We start from the raw sequence: 9,361 nt of genomic DNA on the forward strand, positions 1-9,361 counted from the left end.
CTTTGTGTGTGCAAAAAATGCCTAAATTCCCAAATTGTGTATGTGTGTGTAATTTAGTTGCACGAATGCGTGTGTGTCATTTAATTGCCCAAATGTGTGTGTTGTATAAGAATGTGTGTCATTTAACTGCATGAATGTGTGATAGCAGAAAAAATGTTGAGGGCAACCACCAGTATTTTAAGGTTGGTTTTGCTGGGAGATGGGGAGGAGGAGGGTAAGTGGAAGGGGGATGATGGAGGTTGTTTTGGTGAGGAGAGCTGGGTATGCACTCGGAATAGAACGTGGATGACTCTGCATTGGAGAGAAGGGTTTGGTCTCTGAAACCTTTTATGGAAGGTTTGGCTATTGCCTTGGCTCTTGATGTTTGGGTTCAGGATCAATAACAATTTCACTATAATTTAATTTTAAGGATGTAGGAGTCCTACAGGCAAATAAGCTGAAACACTAAGGATGCTTTTGAGGAATCTGTTAGATTTCTTCTCTGGAACACTAAATTCCAGAAGTTAGCAGTAGAATATCTACAGAAATAGAAAACTTTTACCCAGTGTTGTGGACTGAATGTTTGGTTTCCTGACACCCGCCCCCCCTCCCATTCATGTATTGAAACGTAATTCCCAATGTGATGATATTTGCAGGTGGAGCCTTTGGAAGCTGGTTAGTTCATGAGAGTAGAGCCCTCATGAATGGGATTAGTGCCCTTATGAAGGGACCCCAGAGAGTCCCTCCCCCTTCCACTATGTGAGGTTATATGAACAGGAAGTAGACCCTCAGCAGACATGGACTCTGCCAGCACCTTGCCCTTGGACTTCTCAGTATTTAAAACTCTTGAGAAATAAATTTGTATAAGCTATCCAATCTATGGTATTTTGTTATATCATCCCAAACGAACTAAGACACCCAGCCACATTGTCAGCAATATATGACAGCAGTCTCTGATCTCTAAAAGCTAAGAAAATGTACCACCCAAGTACTTTTTCTATAAGAATGACTCAAAAAATGTCTCCACATTACATAAAAATGAATTACAACAAGAAGGTAAGATAGGGAATTTAGGATTTGAAAGAAGTAAACAGTAAAACCTGTTAAAGATATAAAAAGTTAAGAGAAAACCGCCAGAAGACTAGCAGAATGGAGTCTCTGGAGCCAAGCGCAGATGAGAGGCCCACGGAAGAGGGTAGGAAGGGCGGCGAGGCGGTGCGCACTCCATGGACTGGCGGGAGGGAGCCTGGGCGGAGGGGTGGCCCGCCAGCCAAGCAGAACCCCTGAGTTTGGCTTGCAAAAGCGGAGGGGCCGGACGAAGTGTGTTCCAACAGCAAGCGGGACTTAACATCTGGAAGGTTATAAGCTAACAACTCTGCTCGGAGAACGGGAGGGCTGGAGGACAACGGGAGGGAGAGTTGTTGAGACCCAGACAACAGAGCTCAGCTTGGCGGGGAACAAAGGCGCTCGCCAGCGCCATCTCCCTCTCCCATCCCCCAGCCAAAATCCCAAAGGGACCAGTTCCTGCCAGGGAACTTGCTTGCACCGTGCAAACACCCAAAGCTGTGCTTCTGCGGATCCATCCCTCCGGCGGATCTGACTCCCTCCCACTGCCGCAGGGCCCTTCCCGAAGCGGATCTCCGAAGGAAAAGCGAGGTGAGACTGCCCCTCCCACCCCTGTGCACCTTGCCGATCCACCCCAGCTAATACGCCAGATCCCCAGCACCACAAGCCTGGCAGTGTGCAAGTAGCCCAGACGGGCCACGCCACCCTGCAGTGAATCCCACCCCTAGGAGAGGGGAAGAGAAGGCACACACCAGTCTGACTGTGGCCCCAGCGGTGGGCTGGGGGCAGACATCAGGTCTGACTGCGGCCCCGCCCACCAGCGCAGGTTATTCAAGACAGCACAGGGAAGTGCCCCGAGGTCCTGCACCACTCCACAGACTATCCAAAATGACGAAACGGAAGAATTCCCCTCAGAAAAACGTCCAGGAAATAACAACAGCTAACGAACTGATCAAAAATGATTTAAACAATATAACAGAAAGTGAGTTTAGAATAATAGTCATAAAATTAATCGCTGGGCTTGAAAACAGTATAAAGGACAGCAGAGAATCTATTGCTACAGAGATCAAGGGACTAAGGAACAGCCAGGAGGAGCTAAAAAATGCTATCAATGAACTGCAAAATAAAATGGAGACAACTACAGCTCAGATTGAAGAGACAGAGGAGAGAATAGGTGAACTAGAAGATAAAATTATGGAAAAAGAAGAAGCTGAGAAAAAGAGAGATAAAAAAATCCAGGAGTATGAGGGGAAAATTAGAGAACCAAGTGATGCACTAAAGAGAAATAATATATGCATAATTGGTATTTCAGAGGAGGAAGAGAGAGGGAAAGGTGCTGAAGGTGTACTTGAAGAAATAATAGCTGAGAACTTCCTGGATCTGGGGAAGGAAAAAGACATTGAAATCCAAGAGGCACAGAGAACTCCCTTCAGACGTAACTTGAATCGATCTTCTGCACGACATATCATAGTGAAACTGGCAAAATACAAGGATAAAGAGAAAATTCTGAAAGCAGCTAGAGATAAACATGCTCTAACATATAAAGGGAGACCTATAAGACTCGTGACAGATCTCTCTACTGAAACTTGGCAAGCCAGAAAGGAATGGCAGGAGATCTTCAATGTGATGAACAGAAAAAAAATATGCAGCCAAGAATCCTTTATCCAGCAAGTCTGTCATTTAGAATAGAAGGAGAGATAAAGGTCTTCCCAAACAAACAAAAACTGAAGGAATTCGTCACCACTAAACCAGCCCTACAAGAGATCCTAAGGGGGATCCTGTGAGACAAAGTACCAGAGTCATTGCTACAAGCATGAAACCTACAGACATCACAATGACTCTAAACCCATATCTTTCTATAATAACACTGAATGTAAATGGACTAAATGCACCAACCAAAAGACATAGGGTATCAGAATGGATAAAAAATAAGACCCATCTATTTGCTGTCTACAAGAGACTCATTTTAGACTTGACGACACTTTCAGATTGAGAGTGAGGGGATGGAGAACTATTTATCATGCCACTGGAAGTCAAAAGAAAGCTGGAGTAGCCATACTTATATCAGACAAATTAGACTTTAAATTAAAGGATGTAACAAGAGATGAAGAAGGGCATTATATAATAATCACAGGGTCTATCCATCAGGAAGAGCTAACAATTATAAATGTCTATGTGCCGAATATGGGAGCCCCCAAATATATAAAACAATTACTCACAAACATAAGCAACCTTATTGATAAGAATGTGGTAATTTCAGGGGACTTTAACACTCCACTTACAGAAATGGATAGATCATCTAGACACACGGTCAATAAAGAAACAAGGGCCCTGAATGATACATTGGATCAGATGGACTTGACAGATACATTTAGAACTCTGCATCCCAAAGCAACAGAATATACTTTCTTCTCGAGTGCACATGGAACATTCTCCAAGATAGATCACACACTGGGTCACAAAACAGCCCTTCATAAGTATACAAGAATTGAAATCATACCATGCATACTTTCAGACCACAATGCTATGAAGCTTGAAATCAACCACAGGAAAAAGTCTGGAAAACCTCCAAAAGCATGGAGGTTAAAGAACACCCTACTAAAGAATGAATGGGTCAACCAGGCAATTAGAGAAGAAATTAAAAAATATATGGAAACAAATGAAAATGAAAATACAACAATCCAAATGCTTTGGGATGCAGCGAAGGCCGTCCTGAGAGGAAAATACATTGCAATCCAGGCCTATCTCAAGAAACAAGAAAAATCCCAAATACAAAATCTAACAGCACACCTAAAGGAAATAGAAGCAGAACAGCAAAGGCAGCCTAAATCCAGCAGAAGAAGAGAAATAATAAAGATCAGAGCAGAAATAAACAATATAGAATCTAAAAAAACTGTAGAGCAGATCAACGAAACCAAGAGTTGGTTTTTTGAAAAAATAAACAAAATTGATAAACCTCTAGCGAGGCTTCTCAAAAAGAAAAGGGAGATGACCCAAATAAAATCATGAATGAAAATGGAATTATTACAACCAATCCCTCAGAGATAAAAGCAATTATCAGGGAATACTATGAAAAATTATATGCCAACAAACTGGACAACCTGGAAGAAATGGACAAATTCCTAAACACCCACAAGCTTCCAAAACTCAATCAGGAGGAAATAGAAAGCTTGAACAGACCCATAACCAGTGAAGAAATTGAATCAGTCATCAAAAATCTCCCAACAAATAAGAGTCCAGGACCAGATGGCTTCCCAGGGGAGTTCTACCAGACGTTTAAAGCAGAGATAATACCTATCCTTCTCAAGCTATTCAAAAAAATAGAAAGGGAAGGAAAACTTCCAGACTCATTCTATGAAGCCAGTATTACTTTGATTCCTAAAGCAGACAGAGACCCAGTAAAAAAAGAGAACTACAGGCCAATATCCCTGATGAATATGGATGCAAAAATTCTCAATAAGATACTAGCAAACCGAATTCAACAGCATATAAAAAGAATTATTCACCATGATCAAGTGGGATTTATTCCTGGGATGCAGGGCTGGTTCAATATTCGCAAATCAATCAACATGATACATCGCATTAATAAAAGAAAAGATAAGAACCATATGATCCTGTCAATTGATGCAGAAAAGGCCTTTGATAAAATTCAGCAACCTTTCTTAATAAAAACCCTTGAGAAAGTCGGGATAGAAGGAACATACCTAAAGATCATAAAAGCCATTTATGAAAAGCCCACAGCTAACATCATCCTCAATGGGGAAAAACTGAGAGCTTTTTCCCTGAGATCAGGAACACGACAGGGATGTCCACTCTCACCGCTGTTGTTTAACATAGTGTTGGAAGTTCTAGCATCAGCAATCAGACAACAAAAGGAAATCAAAGGCATCAAAATTAGCAAAGATAAAGTCAAGCTTTCACTTTTTGCAGATGACATGATATTATACATGGAAAATCCGATAGACCCCGCCAGAAGTCTGCTAGAACTGATACATGAATTTAGCAAAGAGGCAGGATACAAAATCAATGTACAGAAATCAGTTGCATTCTTATACACTAATAATGAAGCAACAGAAAGGCAAATAAGAAACTGATCCCATTCATAATTGCACCAAGAAATATAAAATACCTAGGAATAAATCTAACCAAAGATGTAAAAGATCTGTATGCTGAAAACTATAGAAAGCTTATGAAGGAAATTGAAGAAGATATAAAGAAATGGAAAAACATTCCATGCTCATGGATTGGAAGAATAAATATTGTTAAAATGTTAGTACTACCCAAAGCTATCTACACATTCAATGCAATTCCAATCAAAATTGCACCAGCATTCTTCTCGAAACTAGAACAAGCAATCCTAAAATTCATATGGAACCACAAAAGGCCCCAAATAGCCAAAGTAATTTTGAAGAAGAAGACCAAAGCAGGAGGCATCACAATCCCAGACTTTAGCCTCTACTACAAAGCTGTAATAATCAAGACAGCATGGTATTGGCACAAAAACAGACAAATAGACCAATGGAATAGAATAGAAACCCCAGAACTAGACCCACAAACGTATGGCCAACTAATCTTTGACAAAACAGGAAAGAACATCCAATGGAAAAAAGACAGTCTCTTTAACAAATGGTGCTGGGAGAACTGGACAGCAACATGCAGAAGGTTGAAACTAGACCACTTTCTCACACCATTCACAAAAATAAACTCAAAATGGATAAAGGACCTGAATGTGAGACAGGAAACCATCAAAACCCTAGAGGAGAAAGCAGGAAAAGACCTCTCTGACCTCAGCCATAGCAATTTCTTACTTGACACATCCCCAAAGGCAAGGGAATTAAAAGCAAAAATGAACTACTGGGACCTTATGAAGATAAAAATCTTCTGCACAGCAAAGGAAACAACCAACAAAACTAAAAGGCAACCAACGGAATGGGAAAAGATATTTGCAAATGACATATTGGACAAAGGGTTAGTATCCAAAATCTACAAAGAGCTCACCAAACTCCACACCCGAAAAGCAAATAACCCAGTGAAGAAATGGGCAGAAAACATGAATAGACACTTCTCTAAAGAAGACATCCGGATGGCCAACAGGCACATGAAAAGATGCTCAACGTCGCTCCTCATCAGGGAAATACGAATCAAAACCACACTCAGATATCACCTCACGCCAGTCAGAGTGGCCAAAATGAACAAATCAGGAGACTATAGATGCTGGAGAGGATGTGGAGAAACGGGAACCCTCTTGCACTGTTGGTGGGAATGCAAATTGGTGCAGCCACTCTGGAAAACAGTGTGGAGGTTCCTCAAAAAATTACAAATAGACCTACTCTATGACCTAGAAATAGCACTGCTAGGAATTTACCCAAGGGATACAGGAGTACTGATGCATAGGGGCACTTGTACCCCAATGTTTATAGCAGCACTCTCAATAATAGCCAAATTATGGAAAGAACCTAAATGTCCATCAACAGATGAATGGATAAAGAAATTGTGCTTCATATACACAATGGAGTACTACGTGGCAATGAGAAAGAATGAAATATGGCCCTTTGTAGCAACATGGATGGAACTGGAGAGTGTTATGCTAAGTGAAATAAGCCATACAGATAAAGACAGATACCATATGTTTTCACTCTTATGTGGATCCTGAGAAACTTAACAGAAACCCATGGGGGAGGGGAAGGGAAAAAAAAAAAAAGAGGTTAGATTGGGAGAGAGCCAAAGCATAAGAGACTCTTAAAAACTGAGAACAAACTGAGGGTTGATGGGGGGTGGGAGGGAGGGGAGGGTGGGTGATGGGTATTGAGGAGGGCACCTTTTGGGATGAGCACTGGGTGTTGTATGGAAACCAATTTGACAATAAACTTCAGATACTGAAAAAAGAAAAAAAAGATATAAAAAGTTAATAAAAACTTCTAACCGCTAACAAGAGAAGGTTTGATACAGATAAATGTAAATAACTACCACCACAGAGACAAAATGGACTGCAAAAACATACAACTTTATTTATTTGCCTATTTATTTGTAATAGCATTTTCAGGTTGTAAAAGAACACAAGCTCATTATGATTAATTTTAAAATGCAAAATAAAAAAAACATAAAGAAGAAAATGGAACCCATAATCCCATCATCCAGAGGCAACTGTTAATGTTTTTGTGGGTTTTTTCCCTCTCTTTCTCTGTGTATCTCTCTGTATTTTAAAGAATGGTTTTTATTATATATGAAGTTTAATATTCTATTCGTTTTACTTTATATTATATTATGACTATTTGCTCAGCCATTAAATATTGTTTGGAAAGTTGATGTTTAGGGGCTTCACAATATTTCGTTGTAAGGAGTACACAGTTATGTAACAATTTCTCATTTGGTGACATTTAGGTGTTTCCAGTTTTTAGGTATATTTAGGAGAAAAATTCTGCTACAAATTGCCTTCAGGATTATTCTTAACTGCCTAGTTGGTAATTTTCTTCACATTGATTCCGAGAAGTGGCATTATTGGGTCATGAAATAAAAACTTTTTTTTTTTTTTAAAGATTTCATTTTTAGGTAATCTCTACACCCATGTGGGGCTCAAACCCATAACCCTGACATCCAGCATCACATGCTCTACCAACTGAGCCAGCCAGGCACCCCAAGAGATATAAACTTTTTAAAAGCCTCTTGATGCCTGTTGCCAAATAATTTTCCAGAAAGTTAATTCCAATTTATTCTCCCACTAGCAGAGCATGAGAAGGCTCATCTCACTGAACCCTTCGACATCAGAGTAAGAAATGAAAGTTTTGCCAATTTACAGGTACTGTTTCTTTCAAAAAATTTTCTTTTTGAAAGTTATGTGCAATTTGTTCTTTCTTTTAAAATCAATATTGTAGAAAAATCAGAAAATACTGAAAAGCGCAGGGAAGAAAATCATAATCACATCATTACTTTTGAATATGCAGAACATTTTTACACCTTTTCCATTAAGTCCTCCAAACAACTTCATTAAGTATAGTTAGTGTTGCTCCCACTTGACGCTTATTCCCACCACAGGTCACAGAGGTTAAGTGAGTTGCCCACATCACACAGCTAGTGACAGGGGATGCTGGTTACTAACTCAGGTCTTTTGACATTTGATTTCCATTTCCCCCCACTGTGCTGGTTGCCCCTGGAGGGGCTGGACTTGAGAGGACACTCATGCCCCAGCTATACGCTGGGGCACTCAGAGCAGCACATTCATTTTCAGGTCCTGGGAGACTTAGTGTGGAGTCTGGGAGCAATGGAAAGGGAACCTGAGACCAGGAGTCAGGAGCCCTGGCACCCATCCCAGCTTGCCCATGGATTTGGTGTGTGCCATGGAGGTCAGGTCCCCTTTCTGAATCTGTTTCACGATCTAATAAATAAGAGTTCTCACTGCATGGTCACACAGGCAGTGAGTCTAGGAGTGAGTCAAAACCTGGGTTCTGAGGTCGGAGGCTGGAGAGAGGGGCACGGGACTCCAGGATGTGTTTGCCTCCTGTTCTTGGACATTCAGCTCGGATGCATGTGCCCCTGCCCTGGGACCCCAGTAGCAGGGTCTTCATTCTGCCCTCAGCGGGGACAGGCTGTTTCCCAGATCATATCCAAGGGGACCAGGCACTGGGCAGGACAGAGCTCATTTCCCCTCTGTGTCATGATCCTTAGCAGAGGTCAGGGAGCCCTGCTAATTAATAGACTGCTCTGGGATCCTCTCAAATTTGCTTCCAAAATGAATATTTGGAAGGGCATGGACTAGATCACAAGAAGTTGGCCCTGGTATGAGACATAATCTGCTCCCTCTATCTTCATAAAGCTCTTCTTATTTATGACAGAAGACCCAGGTTTGGGAGTCAGAATCTGGGCCTCCAAAGATGCCTATTTGGGAACAGCCTTGTAATCTGTGGGAATAGCTTCTCACACTTTCCAGATCACTTTGGAAACAACTCCACTGTTACCTGTACTTGTGGTTCTTTCCTCTGCTTGCTCCAAATACACAGCTTTGATTATCTGGCCTCCCTTATAGTCCCGGTTTCTTTTCTTTTTTCTTTTTTTTTTTCTTAATTTTTAACGTTTATTTTTGAGACAGAGAGAGACACAGCATGAACGGGGGAGGGGCAGAGAGAGAGGGAGACACAGAATCGGAAGCAGGCTCCAGGCTCCGAGCCATCAGCCCAGAGCCCGACGCGGGGCTCGAACTCACGGACCGCGAGATCGTGACCTGAGCTGAAGTTGGACGCTTAACCGACTGAGCCACCAGGCGCCCCATAATCCTGGTTTCTTGACTCCAGGTGCTGGCAAGCTCTGGCTCTGGCCCTGGTTC

Source organism: Neofelis nebulosa, chromosome 10 (assembly GCF_028018385.1).
Source record: "Neofelis nebulosa isolate mNeoNeb1 chromosome 10, mNeoNeb1.pri, whole genome shotgun sequence".
Taxonomy (NCBI): domain Eukaryota; kingdom Metazoa; phylum Chordata; class Mammalia; order Carnivora; family Felidae; genus Neofelis; species Neofelis nebulosa.